This window comes from Hemiscyllium ocellatum, chromosome 1, assembly GCF_020745735.1.
Source record: "Hemiscyllium ocellatum isolate sHemOce1 chromosome 1, sHemOce1.pat.X.cur, whole genome shotgun sequence".
Lineage (NCBI taxonomy): Eukaryota > Metazoa > Chordata > Chondrichthyes > Orectolobiformes > Hemiscylliidae > Hemiscyllium > Hemiscyllium ocellatum.
Window position 1 is genome coordinate 95,621,033 of NC_083401.1, and position 21,905 is coordinate 95,642,937.

The 21,905-nt window shown below is 43.5% G+C and overlaps 1 protein-coding gene across 2 annotated transcripts in view; it reads right to left on the reverse strand.

Annotated features, from left to right (window-relative positions):
- pdgfra (platelet-derived growth factor receptor, alpha polypeptide) overlaps nt 1–13,645 on the reverse strand; it is a 47,937-nt gene extending 34,292 nt beyond the window's left edge. The window contains exon 1 of one of the 2 annotated variants that reach the window (XM_060824163.1): nt 13,218–13,645. The gene's annotated coding sequence lies outside the window, so the exon portion shown is untranslated. Of the gene's footprint in view, nt 1–12,403; nt 13,030–13,217 lie in introns of those variants that run through there. The other variant, XM_060824170.1, reaches the window with a different exon arrangement.
- Between the last annotated feature and the right edge of the window lie 8,260 nt (nt 13,646–21,905).

Below are 21,905 nucleotides of genomic sequence, written 5' to 3' on the forward strand. Positions count from 1 at the left end.
TTGATCTCAGAATTTCCAGACTCTTGGGTAATCATGAAGAATTAAAAACCCTCATTACATATTGATATTCGGTCAAGGATTTTTCTTAATTCCTCTAATGATCATTGGCTCCTAGTGTCATGAAAACATAGAGAACTAAATAGGGAATTCAGATTAAACCTTTGGTTTGGTAATCATAAAGGCATTGTTTTGAAGCAACAAGATTAAGGCAAATGTAAATAATTGGTTGAGAATTAGCTGCTGAATAGTCTAAATCTCTCATCTAATGAGCACAATGAGAACCTAAACTTGCAATACCATTCCAATTCACCTGTTGTTGATGAGTCTGTTTGGATGGGGAAATAGGACCTAACCCCTATCAGTCCAAATAACTTAGTTGACTACAGTTTGGGATAAAGAGTGCAATTTCAAAGACTCCTGACCATATCAGGCATTATAATACAGTAAATAGTGAGGAAGGTATCAGTTGACTTCAACAGAATATCAGTTGATGAGATGGTATATGACAGATGCAAGCGACTGAGGATAAAGTTGAGGTTCTTACACTTTAGGAGGAACAACACGGAGAGATGGGGCAATCTGAATTGTGCAATTTTAAAGGATGTGAGAAAACAGAGGCTTCTGAGGCACACGTACACAAATATTCGAAAGTGGCAGAAAAATTGATACAGGAATAAAGAAAATATATGCGTTACTTGTTTTTAACTAAGACCATTGAATGCAAAAACAAGGAAACAATGCTAAATCTTTACAATTTTTTAATAACGTGGTGCAGATTTCTGCGTACCACACTTCAACTGAGTCAGGATCTGGAGGTTGTAGATTTTAAATAATTGCCAAATGAGCTAGAAGTGGACAAGTGAATTTTGTTTCTACATACTGTAGATGGTTGTTCAAATGCATGACCTGCGAGAGTTGTGAAAGCAAGGTCTCAGAACACTGAAGGGCAGTACAAACTGTCAGTTAAAATGGCACAAATTAATTAAGACAGTCAACACAGATTTGTTGAGGGAAGGTCATTGTTGACTAGCAAGCCTTTTGATTCCCGGAATCCAAGGACAAATAGCAAGTAGCATGTAAAATTGGTTCAGCTGGAGGGAGGAGTGGGCATGGGGAGTGACTGTGTTTTTGCAAATCGAAGGCTGATACCAGTGGGTTTCAGCCAATCTCAAGACTGGGTCTTTGCCTTTCATTTTATTGCTTTATCAGTAATTTAGGCTTAAATACAGCAGCATGACTGAAATGTTTACAAGATGATATAAACGTTTGCTATGAGATTATTGGTGAGTATGAAAGCGAAAAATGACTGGAAGACATCAAAGATCTGATCAGATGGATAGAAAGATGATTAATCCAGAGAATTGTGAGTTTGTTTGAGAAAGTCAAACAAGTCAAGGGAATACATCATATAGAGTAGGATGCTGAGAAATATGTAGGAACAGACAGCCATTGGACTACACATTTGCAGCTTCCCTGAAGATGGATATGATGGTAAGGTAGCATGTGGGATGCTTTCCCTTAAAAATCAAAGTGATGAGTAGAAGTGCTGGCAAGTTATGCTAGAATCATCTAAAACACTAGTGGGGCCACAACTAGATTATTATATCCTGTTCTGGTCCCTGAACTGCAGAAAGGATACAATCCTGCTTGAGAGGACACAGTAAAGATTTACAAAAATATTGCCAAGAATGGAGAATGTTAGCGATGGGAGAAGTTTGGATGGATGGATTGTTTTCTTTAGAACAGAGGAAACTGAGGTAAGATTTAATTTGTATATGCAAAATTGTGAAGGGTCTATTTCCCTTGACAGCAATCACTATAGCTAGGTAAACTAATAAGTGAAACTATTCAAGGGTAGTTCAAAAGAATTGTCACCCAGAAGGCAGTCAGGGTCTTAAAATCAGTGGCTGAAAGTGTGATAGAGGAAGAAACTCTCACTGGGTTTTAAACCATTCTTAGGCATGCACATGAGATGCCTCTACCTAAAGGGCTAAAGATAGGAACTAGAAAGTGGAGGCTTCCATCTCCAGGGACTAATTTGCTATTTCAGTCCAGGTCAGATTCTGATTCTAAATTTAAACTGGAAATTCAGCACAGTATGTCCAAATGTAAAACAGTCCTTCTTTAAGAAGTTCTACTTCAATGTCCCAGTTAATAGGGTGTTAATTTACATTTAGCTGGATTTTCACAGCAATATTGTTTGGTGCTGGTCACACAGTCAAATCTGCACTATTTAGGGTGGTGTCTCCTCCTCCTTAACCTTTCATATCATTGTGACTCTTCCATTACCTCATCATATCCTCTCAGCAATTCTCCCAAGAACCAAAGAGACAGCAAGCTAGAGGGTCAGAGAGTGCAGGAGAGATGGTAAATAGAGGGTCAGAGAGTGGGAAAGGTGGTGAAGAGGAAGGTCAGAGTAGGAGAGATGGTGAGGAGGAGGGTTAGAATGGGGAAGATGGTGAGGAGGAGAGTCAGCGAGTGAGAGGGATGGTGAGGAAGAGGGTCAGAGTGGGAGGGATGGTGAGGAGGAGGGTCAGAGTGAGGGAGATAGTGATGAGGAGGTTCAGAGTGGGGGAGATGGTGAGGAGGAGGGTCAGAGTGGGGGAGAGATGGTGAGGAGGAGGGTCAGAGAGTGGGAAAGATGGTGAGGAGGAGGGTCTGAGTAGGGGGGATGGTGAGGAGGAGGGTCAGAGTGGGGGAGATGGTGAGGAGAAGGGTCAGAGTGGGGGAGATGGTGAGGAGAAGGGTTGGGGTAGGAGAGATGGTGAAGAGGAGAGTCAGAGGAGGAGGGATGGTGAGGAGGAGAGTCTGTGTGGGGGAGATGGTGAGGAGAAGGATCTGAGTAGGAGAGATGGTGAGGAGGAGGGTCAGAGTGGGAGAGATGGTGAGGAGGATGGTCAGAGTGGGAGAGATGGTGAGGAGGAGGGTCAGAGTGGGGGGGGATAGTGAGGAGGAGGGTCAGAGTGGGAGGGATGGTGAGGAGGAGGGTCAGACGTAGGAGAAATGGTGAAGAGGAGGGTCAGAAAGTGGGAGGGATGGTGAGGAGGAGGGTCAGACAGTGGGAGGATGGTGAGCCAAGCATTCAGGCAGTGGGAGAGAGATAACAAGTTGGAGTAGCAGTGAGCTGTGGTAAGTCAGAAGAATTAGAATATTTCCTTTTATAATTTTACAAAATGCAGGAATTTTGTTAACTATTTCAATTTACAGAATATAGTATTTTAATTGTTTTCTGACGAGAAAGATCCTACAGGACCGAACTACATTTTACATTGATTTTAATGGGAAAATCAAATCCACTTAAAAATTGTTTATTTTACAGGTACATATTTCTGAAAGACAACATTAAGCAAGAACTAACTGTATCAGTGTGAAATGGCTCAACAGATTAGGTGCATTTAACTGCATATTTATTGATCAGCACTATTAAAATGCAGGTCAAATACAAAAGACCTGGAAGCTGGCAAATGCTGCTATTTGGTTTGACAGCAGAGTTTTGTGACGAGTAGCTTTGACAGAGCTGGCTGGAATATTTAAGATTAAAGCGTACCAGCCAGTTTTTGACCTGGTCATTCTGGCATCTAGCTTCAAGAAACCCAATCATTTTACTCTGGATTTACTGCCAATTCTTGCTGCATTGGACACCCTTGAATGGGCAATCAGCAACATGAAAACCCCAGGAAGTGTTGTGTAAATGCAGAAAGTGAGTATGTGGGCATACACTGACGAAGAGATGTTACAATGACCACGCAGTTGGAAGAGATTTGTATAACGTACCAACTTGCGCATACAATGAATTCTAAAAGAAAATTCCCATATTGGGTCATCACATAATCAAGACACTCCACTCAGGGGAAAAGATCCTCCCTGCAACAAGTCTATTCAGCCCTGTTAGAATTGCATACGTTTGACAAGGCTGGGCAGGCTGAAATCAGAGAGGATGTTTTCCCGAGATTGGGATTCTAGAACCAGAGAACACAGACTCAGGATACAGGGTAGACCATCTTATGACTGAAATGAGGGAAAAGTTCTTCACTCAAAGGGTAGTGAACTTGTCGAACTCTCTATCACAGAATGCTATGGATGCCAAGCCACCGAATATATTCAAGAACGAGATAGATAATTGTTTACATTTTAAAGATATCAAGGGATATGGAGAGAAAGCAGGGATATGACATTGTAATGGAGTCACAATCAGACTGAATGGTGAAGCAGGCTTGAAGCACTGAGTGGCCTACTCCTGCTTTTATGGTTCCTCTCACTTCTTCTACTCTTCATACAAATTCAATTATCAAAGCTTACAACGTAATCAACTGGAAAAAGACACTTGCACAGTTCTTATCTCTGTGTAGTGATATCCGATATGAGTTTAATATATTCCTTGCTTTGAAGAATGGTGACCCAATTATTGTCTTAATGTGAAAAGGGAATATAAGGACTGAAGAGGAAACTGTGCTTGATAAATATGGAGAGTACAGGAATTGACAATCATTGCAGTCCTTAAGCAAATAGGTGACTATAAAGATTTGTTATTTTGTTATACTGGCTAATTGTTGCAGTCATTTAGTTAAAACTTCATTAGTTTATAAATATGAGTTCACATTCCTTGTTAAAAGAAAATATCACATTACTGGATAGGAGCATTAAAAAAAATTGACTATCTGGAACTACTTTCCAGATCAGCACTCCTGCTTTGGCATTTTACAGTTCTATATATAAACTATATTAATGATAGCAAACTAAGAACATTAAAATTGTGTTTGATTGATAGCCTGATGTATCTGACAGTTCTAGTTAGGCAATAGCTCTTAGTTATACTTAGACCAGACAAACAACCTCCTCAACTAGTTATGACACATTGCTGTATAATGTGCTGCAAATGCTGATAGAGAAACAAGGAGCTCAGAGCAAAAGGAAACAATATGAATTGCATTTATAAAGTGCAGATACCAGGCTTGACTTCCTTTCCTGCAGAGGGCATGTTTTCCCAGGCACAGCCAGATAGTTTTCAGGAGAGACAGGCCCTGATGTTAAGAAGAATGGCCGCAACGCAACCTTACTCCCACAACTCCCAAATGCCCACCTCTACTGGATCGAGAGGAGTATAGTGATGATTACATCTGTGATCATTACTGCAGCCGGAAGTATTACAGGCAATAAATAAATGCAGCAAAACTTGCTGAGCACTGAGTCATCCTGTAATTCTCAGAGCCTTGCAATTCTTATCCTTTGCCACAATTTTTTAAGCTCTGTAACCATGCAACCTTGTTCCCACCTTCTCCACATACCTTTTGACTCCTTTAGTCCTAAGAAATACATCTAAATCATTCTTGAAAACATTCGATGGTTTGGCCTCAGTCACTTTCTGTGGCAGAGAATTCCACAGGCTCACCACTTTCTGGCTGGAGTAACTGCTCTTCACCTCAATCCTAAATGGCCTAGCCCATATCCTTAGGTATGTTGTGAGTAATTTATTCATACAAAATCTATATATATTTTAATTTATTAAATGTAGAAATGTCCTCACATAGTAAGGGTCTGATAACAATCAAGCTTGCCATTGGGGAGGTGGGCTCTACCACTCCACAGCCCTATAGTTAGGTAATATATAATTCCTGTAATTGGTTGATTTCATAATAAAACAGTGTGTATGATTGGAAGAGATGAAAGACATAAGGGTAGAAATTCAAATTCATGATAATAGTATTATGTTGTGTTTATTGAAGTTTATTCAAATAACATAACACGAATCAACAGCAACTCCCATTTACCTCAATTTTAGCCTGCTTAGACACCACAAAGAGCTTCATGGGAGCATTATCAAACAGAATTTGACAACAAGATGCAAGGAAATGTTAGGAATTTCTCATAAAATCTTAAGCTTTTATGATATGTTACATTTCACTTAGAAACACTGGCAAATGTGCCTGTACTAATGGGGTGTGAATTTTGTCTCATCCTCTCTCCTGATTACCTGCTTTAACTCACGATTACAGCAAAAATACAAAATCATAACCATCCCCTCCACCCACAAAGTCCCCACCCCAACTACAATTCTACACCTTGCTGTATAAATCGTGCTTGACATAATTTAATCTGTAATTATTCTACAGATTATCAGCAAAGAAAGGAAAGTCTGTCTCACTATAAACCTGGCAAGCAATACATTGACTCTCAGGGAGAATACTTATAAGGTCCCTGAACCCTGAGTGTGCAGCATCCATAACACAACATCCTTTCTCAGTTAAACCTTCGAGCACCATTAGAACACAGGACCAAAAATCTCAGCTGGATTGCAGCACCTAGCAGTTAAATGCATACAACTACCAAACTTGGGAAAACTCTGAAACAAAATTAGAAACTGCTGAAGAAACTCAGCAGGTTTGGCAGCTTTTGTGGAGAGAAAACAGAGTTAACATTTCAAGTCCAGTGACCCTTCTCTGAACTGGCAATATTGTGTTATCCTTATATGCCATTCTGGTGTTTTTAAATGTCAGAATTGTAGATCTGTGTTTGGGGGGTTTCAAAGGGCTAGTGATTTCAGAAGTTTCGGTGGCATTGAATTATTCTACATATAAGCATGTGCAATATCAGAAGGAATAGGTTATTCACCCTCTCATGTCTGCTCTGCCATTCAATAGATCATAGTTGCTCTAATTGTAGCCTCAACTCCACATTCCTGACTCCTCCCAACAACCTCTGACTTGCTGAATCCATCTGCCTCTGCCTGACAATTATTCAATGGCACTCTTTCCATCAATCTCTGGGGAAGAGAGTTCCACAGGGTCAACCTTCTGGGAGAAGTTTTATTTTCCTCATCTCCATTTTAAATATGAAACCCATTAGTTTTAAATGGTGCCCTCCAGTTCTAGTCTGTCCCACAAGGCGAAACATCCTTTCTGCATCCATCCTGTCAGGTCCTCTCAGGATCTCAATAAGATCCCTTCCTCATGTTTTGAAATTCCAATGAATGCAGGCCCAGTCTACCAAACCTTTCCTCATACGGTGGCCACATCCAGTTGCCCACACTCCAATCCTAGGTAAATTTAGATAATTTCTTAACTTCTACCATCTGTGTTTTCAGACAAATTGTTGTAAATTGTTGCAGATTGTAAATTAGCTCAATTACATATAGAGTCACAATCTATTTCTGAAAGCACACTGATACTCAAACCCCACTGTTCCCAAGATCATTACAAAGGTAAAGATTTCAAATCCCTCAAAGTCCCAAATTTGCCTGTTTTGCAAACTTGGGATAGCAGAAAACACTTAGCTTCTGTACTTAACAAGAAATTACTATTTATTACAATAAACCAATTCTAATCACAAGTAAATAAAATATGATTTATCAGTTTATAACACCTTCTTAAATTCCTGTACACACCATCAGACATACCTAGACAAATAAAACATTGAGAAAAGCAAAAGGGATTGGAATTCTGAAATAAAAATAAAAATTCCTGGTGGAGAAAATCAAGTCGAGCACCATCTATGGAGAAATAAATAGAGTTTCCATTTTGTGTGTGAAATAACTCATCCACCAGATCTGTTGAGTTTGTCCAGCAGTTTTCTGTTTTTTTTAATTAAATGAAAGTTACAAGTGAGGGAAAAAAAGGGTTCACTGTTCAGTAGCACAAGTCCTCAGGATTCATTGAGGAGCCATTTTGCTTCTTTTAAGTCCTTTTAACCTCCGGTCTTCTCTTTTCCAAGTTCCTTAGTGCAGACACAGGGTAGTTGACATGCTAATTGTTCAGTCTTTCAGTCACTCTGTTTCAAGCTGCAGCTTACATGCAAAAGGTGAGTAAAAATAGCTAGCTATTTTCAACTTCTTTGTTAGCTTTCTGCAAAGTAGTAGGTGATGTTGTCCTTTCAGACACTGGAGGCTTTCTGCCATTGTATTGTTCACACATAAACTGTCTGCCTGCCCATGGAGCCAGTCAGAGAACTGCTGTCATGCTGAGCACTCCTGATTGATACAATGGGACCCAGTGAAAAACCAATCAACAACGATTGTCTCTCAGCAAATCTGCCCTGAACACACTCCCATTGTGCTGATGGACTTAGCAATCCTCCCCTATTACTGGAACAAGACGACAGGGTAAATACAATTCTTAATGAGCTCTAGTAACTGCAACCTTTCTATCCAATGTTTCCACAGGCTATAGCAATGGATGAATGGGCACCACACAATAATCACCAGGCAGGGGTGTTCCTTCCCAGTTGGGGAACACTTCAGTGGTCTGGGACATTCGACTTCAGACCTTTGGGTGACCATCCTCCATGGCGGACTTCGGGACAAGCAATAATGCAAAGTGGCTGAGCAGAGGCTGATAGCCAAGTTTGGTACCCATGGGGATGGCCTTAACTGGGACCTTGGGTTCATGTCACACAACAGGTAGCCCCACTACACTATATACACACGTGCGTGCATGCACACACACACACACTCCTACAGACCCATACACTCACACAGACCCTCTCTCATACACAAGGTGTCTCTCATACGCTCACACATACACACACCCCACACTCACACCCACAAACACACACTTTCACAGACTTTACACTCACACACATACATATACACACACTCTCACAAACACTCACACCTGCCCCTCACCCCCAACCCCCAAACACATGCACACACCCACACATATAAGTTTGTGGGGTGAATTTGTACTTGCAGAATTGCATATCATTTTGTTCAAAAACTGCATGATTCCATGTAAGATTCTGTAAATCCCTTTTTTTTCGAAATAGAGTCAACCTAAACATTGGGACACAGACAGACAGACTTTAACTCACACCTTCAGTGCATTATCTGAGCTGACATGGCATCTATTGTTAACATTCACTTGAGAATGTAACTTTAAAAAAAGTTCTGTGATTTACACTTGAAGGAACCGAAACAAACATACTCATTCTAAAAGATGAGAAACTTAAACAATCCAGGTCCTTTTCAATATATCATTTCAGCTGCATCATACTGTAAATTCTTGTTATAAATTCTGTGTCTTAAATCTTATACTCCTCAACCATCTGATGAAGGAGCAGCGTTTCAAATAAACTTGATTTTGAGATGTGGGTGTTGGACGAGAGTGTACAAAGTTAAAACTCACACAACGTCAGGTTATAGTCCAACAGGGTAATTTCGAAGCACTAGCTTTCTGAGCGCTGCTCCATCATCAGTTAATTGTGGAGTAAAAAATCGTATCTAAGAGTATAAAGGGATGAGTTGTCCTGTATGATGTTATACTGCGGGATTGTCGGCAGGGGGCACTGTGTCTCCACTGACCAGTGGCCTGCAGCAGGGTGTTGTCTGAACAATTCAGGTCCAAACTCACTCCCACCCTATCATTTAGAAAGGCAGTAGACGCACAAAACTCCTCTACACATACACAACATCAACTCTAACTGTATATTTTGCTGTATATATTTACTTTCAACACTGTAATTTTGTGCATTTTTTTCCAAACGTGGAATGCTACTGTTTGCAGTTTATAATAACCTTTGCCTCTGTGAAAGGAAGCAACTCTTCAACATGTTACATTGTTATCCAAACTCCCATCCAAAAACAAACCCCAAAGCAAAATCATCACACTAAGATCACATTAAGGGCAGCATACTAACAATAGCCTGTTCAATAAATAAAATATATTTTCTTTGAACGATTTCGAATTAATCTGGTTATTAATTTCTTGAAATATTTAGCACATCAGATTTCCAGATAAAACAAACAGGAAAAACGCAAGTTTTCATCCTTACTCTCCGTATTAGATGATGGATAACGGAAAACGATTGCACAAGAGAGCAAAACAAAAACACGAATATTTCTTGGGAATTCGATTTCACAAGAAAAGGGCTTTCCAAATCTAGAGGTTATTTACGCAGAGCAATAACTTTTCCATAATGTTAGTCCTGAAATTAAAGTTTGAATAAATGGAAGCATTTCCCCACTTTAAAACATAGCCTTGGAGAGGAAGTGTGTGTGGCTATTTTAGTTTAAAGTACTCTGTCCTTTAAATAAAGGTTAACTAAAGTACTAAGTATATAATAAGCAGGGTTGTTTACAAACATCAACCGCTCTCAGAGACCCTGGCGCTATGGGATTACCATGAAATTATTGCATTCTTCCTTCGAGCCAAAGCGTGGCTCTCCAATACAACCAAGATCCTGAAAGTAGGATTCTCACTCAAACAAAGCCCAACGAAACACGCCAGATTTTTAGAATTTTCAGTATGGTTTAAACTATTTGTGTTTCGATATACTGAATGGAATATACAGGTCTGCACTGAGCATACGTCCAGACCAACAAATTGGTGCTGCAGCACTAGAGAGGCAATTTCAGTCATCCCATTGTCAACATCGTTCTGTTAATGACTTAACATTGCAGTTTTGTTCTTGTTTGGCTTTGTTGGAACTGGCCAGAGCATTGAGGGCACCGTATCCGGAGATTCTGCCAGGGTCCACTTTCAGAATGAGAAGCCCCTGGGTGTATCGCTGCTCCGTACGAGACAAGAGTTAACAATCTCATTGTGGGATCACACAGACAACAATGAGTGGAACCAATCCTTGTCAATTCAAATCTCCCCCTGGGAATGTTACTTCCTGAAATCTAGTTATTACCATTTATTGGCAGTCAGCGGGAAACAAGAAGAGCGTAAATGATTTATTTTCGTACAATCCTATCTGCATTTCTCCTCTGGTCTACAGGGGGTGCTAGATGCACACGTGGGCTTGTATTTACATACATGTAAACCTACTGGTGTAGGTAAGGGCGCTGCTGAGAGAGCTATATGTCGGTGTACTTTTTTTTAACGAATACACACGCGCGTCCCCGAAGTAGGGTCTAGTAGTGGAAAAGGTACAGCACATACACCCCAGTTTTGTCACCTGCGGGAGGCCATCCCGATGTGAAGACACTATTAATGCTTGCCAAGTTGAGAGAGGCAACAGCAAGATGTACATCCAGCATTTACATTCAGCGTTCAGTGTTCCTCATCCCAAGCGACGTTTGAAGATAAAAGAGGGGGAAAAAATGATGACTTGAGTTGCCTCCGAGCTACAGGAGGCAGGGACCTGGGTGATCGGCTGCAGTAATACCCACTGCTTGGCTGCAGCGCAGGAACTTTCCCTGAATAACGTTGTTTTTTTTCGCGCAGAATGTGCTTTTGGGACGTCGCAGCTCGTTCAAAAGCCTGAGGTTATTTATCAGATTCCGCAAAGCGCCCTCAAAGTGTAACTCCCCGAGTGCAGCCAAACGGGGAGCAGGAGACAGCTCCAAACCAGCGCCAGGTTTCGCCATCAAATCCCTGGGAAGCCCGGGAGAAGTTATTGGGCAAAGCGCATCCTCTCTCCTGCCCCATCAAACCCCTGCAGGGCTCCCTGGGAGCTGGCAATGTGAATAAAGTTGCCTCTGCAAGGCGAACATCTCGAAATCTTTGGGAGACCCACCCGCTCCCCCACCCCGGGCTAAATCCGTGCGAAAATCTCACCTCAGCAACAGCTCCGCTCATGAGAAAAAAACACCGAGCCGCGGGCAGAACTGAGAATTACAGGGAACCATTACAAAAGTCTCTCTCACCTTTAGTTACATAAAAGGATTAGAGAGGGAAACAGAAAGGAATTCACCGCGACAGGGGTGTGTTTTTTATATAGAAGATAGTCTTACAGAAGGCCCATTGTTACAGACTTTCCAAAACTCAGTCAGAATTGTGACTAATTAAAGTGCCAGCTACCTAGCCTTGCTCTCTCTCTCTGCGCTCCTCTAAACCAGTTCAGTGCCACCCAGCAGGGGCTACAGTCCTCCCACTGCCCTTTGGCACTTCTGATGAAGAGCTTCGGGCCAACTGGTTGCTGACCCGCCCGTCCGTCTGCCCCTTCACAATCTCCGGAGCAAGCCCCCGGCGACAGGCGGGAAGTGGGGTGGGTGGTGGGGAGCGGGGGCAGAGACACTGCAAGGGAGAGTTCCTGGGCGACAGATAGCAGGGGGCACACCGAGCTGGGCAAAGAGCAGATCAGATGCATGTCTGCTTTGAGAAAAATCCAGCACCAGCAGGTCAGGAAAGTTGCTAATAGAGTACAGCTGTAAGACCCGGGGTGCGGGGGTGCGGGGGGACGAGAGAGAGAATAGAGGACACGGAGTTGGGGGTGGGTGGGGGTAAAGAGGGCAAACGCTGAGAGAGCGAGTGGGAAAAGACAGCTCCAGCGAGATTTGGAGAAAAGTCCTAAGTTTTACAGTTCAGTCTCTTCCAGAACTGAAGAAGGTTTAATAGAGGAAATGATTAAAATGATCAATTTTCCCGAGAGTGAGTCTAACTACTGCGAGGTGATGTAGAATGTAACAATTTGTTTTAAAATAAACGAAGGCTGGGAGATATTGCTGAAATAACATATTGATTCCTACCTCGCTTGCCCTGCTGCTACTTTCCCCTCTCGCAAGTTTCGTGAAAACCTCCCGAAATTGCTTCGCTCACGGATTGTTGGCACACTTCTTCCAGTTTACGCGATTCATCCGCACGCCAGAACTCCACTACCGTCCCCAAATCTCTCCCTCCGCCACCCTGGATCCCAGGATAGCGGTGTATTCCCAGGAAAAGAGAGAGAGAGGGGAAAAAAAGCCTCTACTTCGTTTGAAATTCCTTAAATCCCTGACGCAAGTTGCCGGTGGCTCCCACATCCAGCGCCAATGTGTTTGTCATTATGGGCTTTACGCAATGGAGTCATCAGTCTGCGGCCAGTTGGCCAAGGGAACTTGCAGCGGGTCCGGCTCTGGTGAGCGGAGACCGTGCAGAGAGCCGCTCCGCTCCCTCACTCTATCACCGGTCCCCGCTCTCACATTGTCAAACACTCGAATAAACTCCAACACCCACTCCAGTCAATGAAAAGCACCCCTTTCGCATACAATCCCTTGCCAAAGCCAACAACCTTGTGAGAACAATCGACGATATGAACACGGACTCGCACAGAATAAAGTACCAGCAGTTCTCCAGCTCTCTAAGATGCTGTGCCCCTTTTAGACCAGGGGCGAACCTGCAGAAGCGGACCTGGGTACAATCTGCATTGTCGTCTGGGACGCCAGAGCTCTTTACTGACGGGTTTTACACAAGGAGATAAAACGGGGCCCCCACCCTACTTAAACACCCCCTCCCCACCCACCCACACACACACACACACACCCCACAACCCGCCTTTAATAACCCGACTGGTTTGCCGCTTACCTTGTGTGAAGTGGTAAATCCACCAGTTTCTATTCCAAACCTGGGCAGCATGTACGTTTCACTCCGGAGCTGGGCTCAGATTGTATAATGGCTCAGAGAACGGCGACTTGTAATTGATTCAATGTTGCAGTCCATCCTTCCAAAAAAACTAATCATCTGCTTTAAGTAAATAACTGTCAGGAAATGAAGCCCCTGTAGTCGCTTCAGAATAAGAGTCCGGAGCAGGCGGGCGGCTCTTGGTGCGCTGCTGGTTTCAGACGGTGGAGACTAGCCTTTCCAAACTCTTATCCACGCAGGGCAAGTCACACCAGGGCTGTCTTGTTCAGAAAATTGCCATATGTGCTTTTTGAAGAAAGTTTTATATGGACGAAATTTTTTTTTCTCTCTGTCTCTCTCTCTCCCTCTCCCCCCAGTTGCACCCCCTCCGTCCGTGCTGAGAATATGCTCACAGAAGGATGGCTGGTCTTTATGAATGAACTCCCAATGCGTGTTAAAGGCGGCTGAATTGTTCGCGATCTGTGCGCGGTACCAATGCAATGGGACACTTACGTTAGGAGTGCAATTGTCACTCAAATGGAAATGGGTTGAGATTTGGGGATAATTGGCCAGAGGTTTATTTGGGGAGGTTGTGGGGGGTGGAGGGGATGAGCAGAGATAGTTTTTTTTAAAAAATATCTTACTGAACGTTATCAACCACAATAAATCTGCAAAGTGTTTTGTTTTAGGATTATAGAAAACGGGAGATATTCCCAAACACTGGATAAAATGAAATAATTATGTTGCAAACGGATCGTTTCGTGTAATGACCAATTTCGTGCAATGTTGACCAGTGAAGGCAGGAGGCGCCCTTGGTCTGTTCCTTGGGGTGATCGCCTGCTCTCTTTGCATTTCAAAACCCAAACTGGTCGCATGAGCAGGTCGGTTTGACATGTTTGTTTGTCTAACGGGCTCAGTCCCCTCTCCTTCTTCACGAGGGTCAATCAGCTGGGACTAAGAAAGTAGAGGGGTGGAGGGGGAGTAAACATTGAAGGAAGCGTGGCAGGGTGAGAAACAATTGTGCAAAGTATGTGCCAACAGTAAGTGTCCGCTGCAAAGAGCGGGTTTGATGGTCCCCCTGTTATTTGTTGTTGTTGTAGCTCGCTGCTGTTTCCCATCTTGCCTCCAGCCGCTAGCTGCAGTAATATATCTTCAGTGCTGGGAGTGAACAGGCCAAATATTACTTCCATATGTGCTTCAGGAAATCATTGGAGGCAACAGCGAGGCCAAAGGGAGCCTCTTGTTTCTGGATGCTCCGACATACCGTATTATCCCGAAAGAACTAGTCTCCTATCCATCTGAGATAATATTTAAATGTGTTTGATGAAAATAAGAGCGTGTCTATAAACTATTAGTGACGGTATATGCACTGATCGATAGACTGGCCTTTCAAAAGGGAAAAAGATCGAGCTCTTTGTATTTTGTACTTTTACAGCCCCTCTCCCTTTCTAATCCCTTTTTCTTGTTTCCTGCGCGTTTGTCGCTCCTTTCAGACATCTTTTCACCCTTATGTTGGTGACACGCTTAGCTATTTTTCCAACTAAGAAATTACCTGAGTTTATTGTTTCACCACCAACTGCGTTAGCTTGTAAGTAATCAAATACCTATCAGAAGCCACTCTGGTCAGTTATATCACATTTACACGTCTGAGCCTGAGATTGTAAGGGTTTGGGTGTACATCAGCAGGCTGACCGAGTAATAGTTTGAGTCAATTGTTTGCAACTTGGAAACCATTGCTGGCTCTTGCAAACATCCAGATAATTGATTTTGTCAGGAATGATGAATACATGGATGGAGGTCAAGCGCAGATTAGACTTGATGCAAAGTGAAGGTGAGCCGTCTGTTGCTGAATGACTCCAAAGCAGTGTTTCAACACAAGGGTCACCCCCTTCCGCGCACTGACCTGGAGGGAGGGAGGGGGTTATGGGGAGCAGGGCAGCTCAGAGCGAGTAGCTGAGTTGGCGGTGAGTCCGGCTCCATGCACACCAGTCCGAATCGCCAGGCAGCGGTGGAGAATGCACTTTCAGCTTCTCCGACCGAGAGGCACCCCATCAACCCCCCGCCCGCTCGTCCCCAAGCAGATGTCCACGGGCTGTTGGGCTGGTTGGAGGTAGAGGTTGGCAAGATTGCAAGTTTGGCTGGGGAAGTTGTCTGACCCCAGGAGCTGAGGTTGCTCTCGGGGCCAGTGTAGAAGACCCCTCGTCTGGGCGCCAGTAACGCAGTGGAACCACTTCCTGTGGGTGTTAGAATAATGCCCACCAAACCCAGGGCAAGATTTGCGGTTTTGAACGGGAGATTTCCAACCCTATGTGCAGATATATTGGCGAAGCATTCGCCTGGATTGGGAGGGGTTTTTTTCCGAAATAAGACGGAAAGATAGACGGCGTGTCGACGATATTGCACATGGATCAATCCAGCTGCGGACAGATGTGTCATAGTGAGATCACAACCTCGTTATCATGGGAAGTTTTGTGTCCACACAACTCCAATTGGCCTAATCTAAACATGCTCTTTGTCCGGGTTTATTCTAAACCCTAACCCAACAGTCTGGGTGGGGGTGAATCCATGAAGACCTTTCCGTTCCATGACATAACATGCACTCTGCTTCAGTAACCCGCTGTCCTGGAGAAGACAGGGGCAACATCTGTAGAGCCGAGGCTAGGATATATGTTGGTAACACAGGGCATCCTCAGTGTCTGTCACTCAGCAATGCGCGTCGCTGCTGTTATCTATCTAACTCCCGTTCCCAGACTCAAAACAGGATCTGCAGTCATTTGCTCCTTCATTCCCAAAACCTTCGCTTTGCGCTCCTTAACGAACACTTAGTAAATACCGATTTCCTGCTGAAAGAGGTTATTTGCATGTTTTGGAGTTTGGCCAAAGGATTTTGTGCCTAAAAGGCAATTATCACTCTCATTGTAACGAACCTGCTAATTGGATTCAATGAGAGACCAAATGTCTTGCCTTTATGGGGGGACGGTGTAAGTGTAAATGACACCAACTGAGACCGAGAAAACCATTTGACCAGACTTACTATTGAAAGCAATCCTTATCTTGTCCTCCCTCACTGTTTTTGAGGGGGGGGGGGGGGATGGGTATGGGGAGGATAGGGTGTAGATCAGTCAGAGCAGCTGGATTCCATTGCTCCTACTGGGGGGTGAATCACACTGGGGAAAGGCAATTAACCTAGCGAGCACGGCGGACTCTGTGTGGTCCTAATGGGTACGGCGGAGGTGGGGTATGGGAGGAGGGTAAGAAAATGTCTCCCAAAGTGACAGGTCTGTTTGTTTATTTGTCTCTTATCAGGCTCTCCTCTAGTGGAAAGCGTTCAAATGCACACCATATGTGCCCGTGGATGGCTCACTGACTGTGCCATCTCCCCTCACGGTATGTCACCAAGGGACCTCTCGCAATGATAACAGACCGTTATCAAGGTCCTATCTGTGGGCCAGTCTATCAGCTGCTGGCTTGTGTTTGTTCAGCGTGCTCTATGAAATTGAGTACCCCACGACCCCCAGCTGGGAGTGTCGTTCACGGGAGATATTTTCCTCGGTATGGAGTTGCCGAGGAGGTGCGGGGTTTATTTTTGGTGTAGCCTGACGATTTGGGACTGAGCTGTGAGCGGAGTCTTTGATGTCGCGAAGTGCTCCGTGAGCCGAGACTTCAGCTGGTTTTCATCCCGACGTTCAAACTAGGGCTTTCACAAACTGCTGCTGGACGTTTACAGCAATTAGTCCCAGTGTGTGAGTTTTGTTTTATGACCACACTCGGTCCGGTTCAGTCTTAGTGACCGGTCGGATTGGTACCTTCACTTGAGTGTGTTGTTTGACTTGTACCTGGCCGTTCTAAGGCTCCTCCTCAACATAAAAGTTCCCTTCATTTGCAATGGCAGTGACCTGATTTCTCTCTCTCGCTGGCACATTCCCCGACTTAACTGTGTCGTTCATGAACATGTCACTGCAGGTGAACAACATAAGCGAACACATGATCTTTCGGACCTTCGGTCATGGACCAGTTTTGCATTGCAGCTTTCAAATCGTGCCTTCTTCCGAAACCCAGGCGACCAGCCACTTGCTCTCATCAATCCCTTGGGTACTGCACAGTCACCAAGTCAATCTTTTAAAAAGCGGGAGCTTTTCATGTCATTCCGGGTTAGAACACACGCTGGAATGGGATATGAGAAAAGGTCATCTTCCACTCTGTCCATCGGACTCATCCTACTGTCTCCCTGCTCCCTGCTCTTCAGTGTAAACTGCTTTATCACTCATTAATACTATTTTTTCTTCAACCATTTGTGTTTCCATTGATTCATATTTATTGAACGCACTCGTAAAGTTATCTCTTTTTTAAAAAAATCTACAATAAGTCTGAAGTCCTGGGATGTGTGATAAAATTACCAGAGAGCTGGTAATCAATTCTCAACCCAGCGTGAAGCCAAACGGAGCGCAACTTGGTGTGTAAATGTGAAAGGGCTTTCTCTGGGTCTGTAGACTGCGGTAGAACCCTGTACCGATGGCTCTCCATGCGGCCAGCTCACACCTCCAGCCCAGCTTTGATGGAGAACAGCTTGCGTTGCCTATCTCGCCTGGAAGCTCAGGTTAAAAACCCGAGCCCTGCCCAACTCCTTGCCACTCCAGGCGGACTGGAGGATTTACTTGAGCTGAGCAGAAGGCCACAACTGGTGTAAAATGCAGCATTCCCTGAATTACTTTTCATATGGAAAAGCAGCAGGGGGAATTCAATTCACAGGGAATTGGTGATGAAACCGAAGTCACAAGGAACGTGGTGATAGGAGGATGGAGGCAGCGAGCGCCAGACACAGACAAGAGAGATCGACAACATTGTGTCTGACAGGTAGCTGGGAGAAATATCCCAGAGTCGAGGAGCTACATGTCATTGTGACTATCAAAAACTCACAGAACTATTTTTATTCAGCCACGGGATGTGGCCTCCCCTGATTAACCAAACACTGTAGCCCAAACCAAAGCGGTACCTGTGTCATAAAATTAATATGGAACCCGCTAGACAAATCATGTTTCGTTACAATGAGTTGCCTAATAATTACAATGACTTCTTTTTCAATTTGAAAGATATTTTACACTGCATCGCTAGTTGTACTTTGATATTAATAGAAATAAGCTCAGCGCAGTAACCAGAGCCACAACCCAGGGTTTCTAACAGCCCAGGGCCTGTTTAACAGAGCAGCAAAATCGAGAGTTTGAGTGAGCAATGTCAAGACAATGGCATTGCTGAGCTTGCCACATTTCTGGGTGACTAACATGGTTGCCTCCGAGAACCACAGCGTTCTGACCTGCCAGCAGCGCATTGTTTAGTCTGTTATTCCCTAGTAGAAAAATTCCAGCCCCCGACTCATCCTAGCGCTAAGTCCCCGCGCCATCACAAAATCCGAGAAAACTCTGGGTTAATTGCATAACTTTGGCAATGAACCATTGTCCGTTCGCAGTGATTTTTATGCGAATTGATGTAATTAATCTGCTTTTACAATGGGTGAATCCATTTAGAAATTGTGTTTACCCGAGTTCTTTGCAAAATCCAATCCAACAAAAGAAGGAGACGAGACAACAGACAACTGATAAGGAGCCAAGCGGACTCCCCGCTTTGTGGTTTCTTGTCTATTGGAATGTGTCCTCAGCGGACTGCCATTTCGATTTGAAACATGTTTTATGCCACAGCGGTGACTTTGTTTCATATCAAGATGCAGACGCAACTGCAAATTGCAACTTTATATCGTGAAATTGATTGTACAAGAAATAGTTCATTAAAACAGGCTGAAAGACGGACACATGCATAATTAAATGTATGGTTTACATCCTTATGCCTTCGTCGACAAATTCAGTTAGACATTGCTTATCTTCATTCAGTTTCATCCGTTTTCTCAATCCTAAAAGGCATTGTCTTTCGCGGAGCCGAAACTAATGGCATGCCCACGCAGAGTGTTTCGCTGTTATTGTTCAGCAGAAAATGAACAGAGACAGTTGTATTGAGTAAGCCCAAGGCGAGGCCGCCCAAAGTCCAGTAAAGCCCAGCTCTAGCGGCGATTGCGGGCACTCTTCAATGTAGTCAGATTAGAACCAGCAGAGGGCGCATGAGTCCGGCAGAGACATGGACGTCGGAAGATAAGAACACTTAATGAGCGGCAGGAATAGGCCATTCGGTCTTTCGAGCCTGCTACCATTCAATAAGCTCATAATTGATGTGGCTGCAATGAGAACTCCACGTTTCTGTATACCCCCATCCCATAATCCTTGATTCGCTTCTTTTTCTCCTCCTCCTCCCCCCACCACCCTTCCAACCCCGTGTATCAAAAATATATCAAACCCAGCATTTGAATAAATTCAATGGCCTAGTCTCTAGGGAAGAGAATTTCATTGTCTAATGACATCTGAGAGAAAACATTTCTTCTCTTTGCTGCCTTAAAAAGGAAGAGGTCATGTTCTTAAAGGGTTCTAATGTCATCAATAAGAGGAAGTATCGCCGTATCCATTTTAACTAGTCATCTCAGGACCTTATTGGAAGAGTTGCTGTGGTGTGTAATCTGGAGGGGCTAACAGTCAGCAATCCTGTGTCTGAAAAGGCAGATGGAAACCTTCATTGACACTTCTTATCAAGTAAATAGCTGTTCCATATTAAAGAAAATTTAGCAGTTACAACCAATTCTAAAACAAGGGTGGCATACTCTAGAGCTGGTAATCGCTACCTTTGTAAACTCAATATCGTTTTAAGTTATTAAAGGGGACCATTAAAAATGAAATGGATATTTTTGTGTTAATGGCTTGGACTCGAATACCAAGGAGATGTACTTCACTACAATGTATATTGTAACAAGTTTGTGGATGAGGTAGAGAGAGGAATAGTGACTGCACAAGGAGTATCAGACACATAGAACAGAGGTCTTCCGGAGTGTAACTCACTGTCTAGCCTGTATTCTGATCTGAATAAAGTTGATATTTCATTTGGGAAATGCGGCCAGGAATAAGTCCATGGCACTATGTTTGGCTTAGTTACATACAGGGGCAACAGGTGCATTGGAAGATTAATTGAAATAGGAGTTTCAATAGTGAGGTGAAAAGAAAGGTGCCTCCGTGACCAAAGAGATACATCCAGAATGGTCAGTTGACTTCCTCATTCCAGGATGAGGGATGCCATAAATGGCTGCAGAGCATGTTGAGTGAGGAAGGTGAACAGCCAACGATAATGATCCACATTAATATCAACAGCATCTGCAGTCAGAATTTAGGGAACCATTTAGAAAGCAGGGCTCACATATTAATGTCAGGATAACTCCCAGTATCATATACAAGCAAATATAGAAACAGAAAGATAGATCTGATGAATGTTTGGCAAGTGAGATGGTGCAGGATGTGGGGGGTTTTGATTCTGTGGACCTTGGGGTCATTGTGGTATAGATGTAGCTTATATAGGCCACATACACTGTACCAAGTAGCTGGGTCCAATTTTATTGTGAGGCAATTTGCTAGTGCTATTGAGGAAAATTGGCAGGGATTAATAACTGTGAGGTAAAATTAGACAAGGTTAGCGAAGTGCAATTAATATGGGGAAAAGACAAATTGTACTAGAATAGGAAAGAATAAGGTATGAGGTGGTTTTAGTCGAAGAGAGAAAGTAAAACTGTCTAAATTAGACTTCCACTGCTGGCACGTGAATGCACATTATGTAGTAAGCAGCACTAGTAACGAGAGAAAGGGTTAGTCCACTAAAGGATAAGGAAGGAATGTTGTGTGTCGAACCTGAGAAAATGGGTGAGATTCTCAATGATTACTTTGCATTAGTGTTCACTGAGGAGAGGGACATGATGGAAGTTGAGATTAGAGATAGAAGTTTGTTTACTCTGGATCATGTTGACACAGGGAGGGAAGATGTGTTGGGTAGGTTAAAGGATATTAAGGTGGACAAATACCCAGGACCGGATGGGATCCATCCCAAGTTGGTGAGGGAGGCAAGAGAGGAAATGACTGGGGCCCTGACAGATATCTTTGTAGCATCTTTAAATACAGGTGAGGTGCCAGAGCACTGGAGGTTTGCTCATATTGTCTCTTCCCCCCTCTTGCAAAAAGGGTAGTAGGGAATAAATAACTACAGACCAGTGAGTTTGATGTCAGTGGTGGGAAAGTTGCTGGAGAAGATACTGAGGGATAAAATCTATTTATATCTGGAAAAGAATGGGTTTATCAGTAATAGGCAACATGATTTTGTGTGGGGGAAAATCGTGCCTTATCAACTTCTTTGAGGAAGTGACCAAGTTGATAACTGAAGGAAGGGCTGTAGATGTCATATTTATGGACTTTAGTAAGGCATTTGATAAGGTTCCTCATGGTAAACTAATGGAGAAAGTGAAGTCACATGGTGTGCAGGGTGTTGTAGCTAGGTGGATAAAGAACTGATTGAGCAACAGGAGACAGGGAATAGTAGTTGAAGGGAGTTTCTTGAAATGGAGAAAGGTGACCAGTGGTGTTCCACAGGGATCAGTGCTGAGGCCACTTTTGCTTGTGATATACATAAATGATCTAGAAGAGGGAATTTTTGATCTGATCGTTAAGTTTGCAGATGACACCAAGATTAGTGGAGTAGCAGAAAGCATCAGGGACTGTCGAAGATCACAGGAGAGTATTG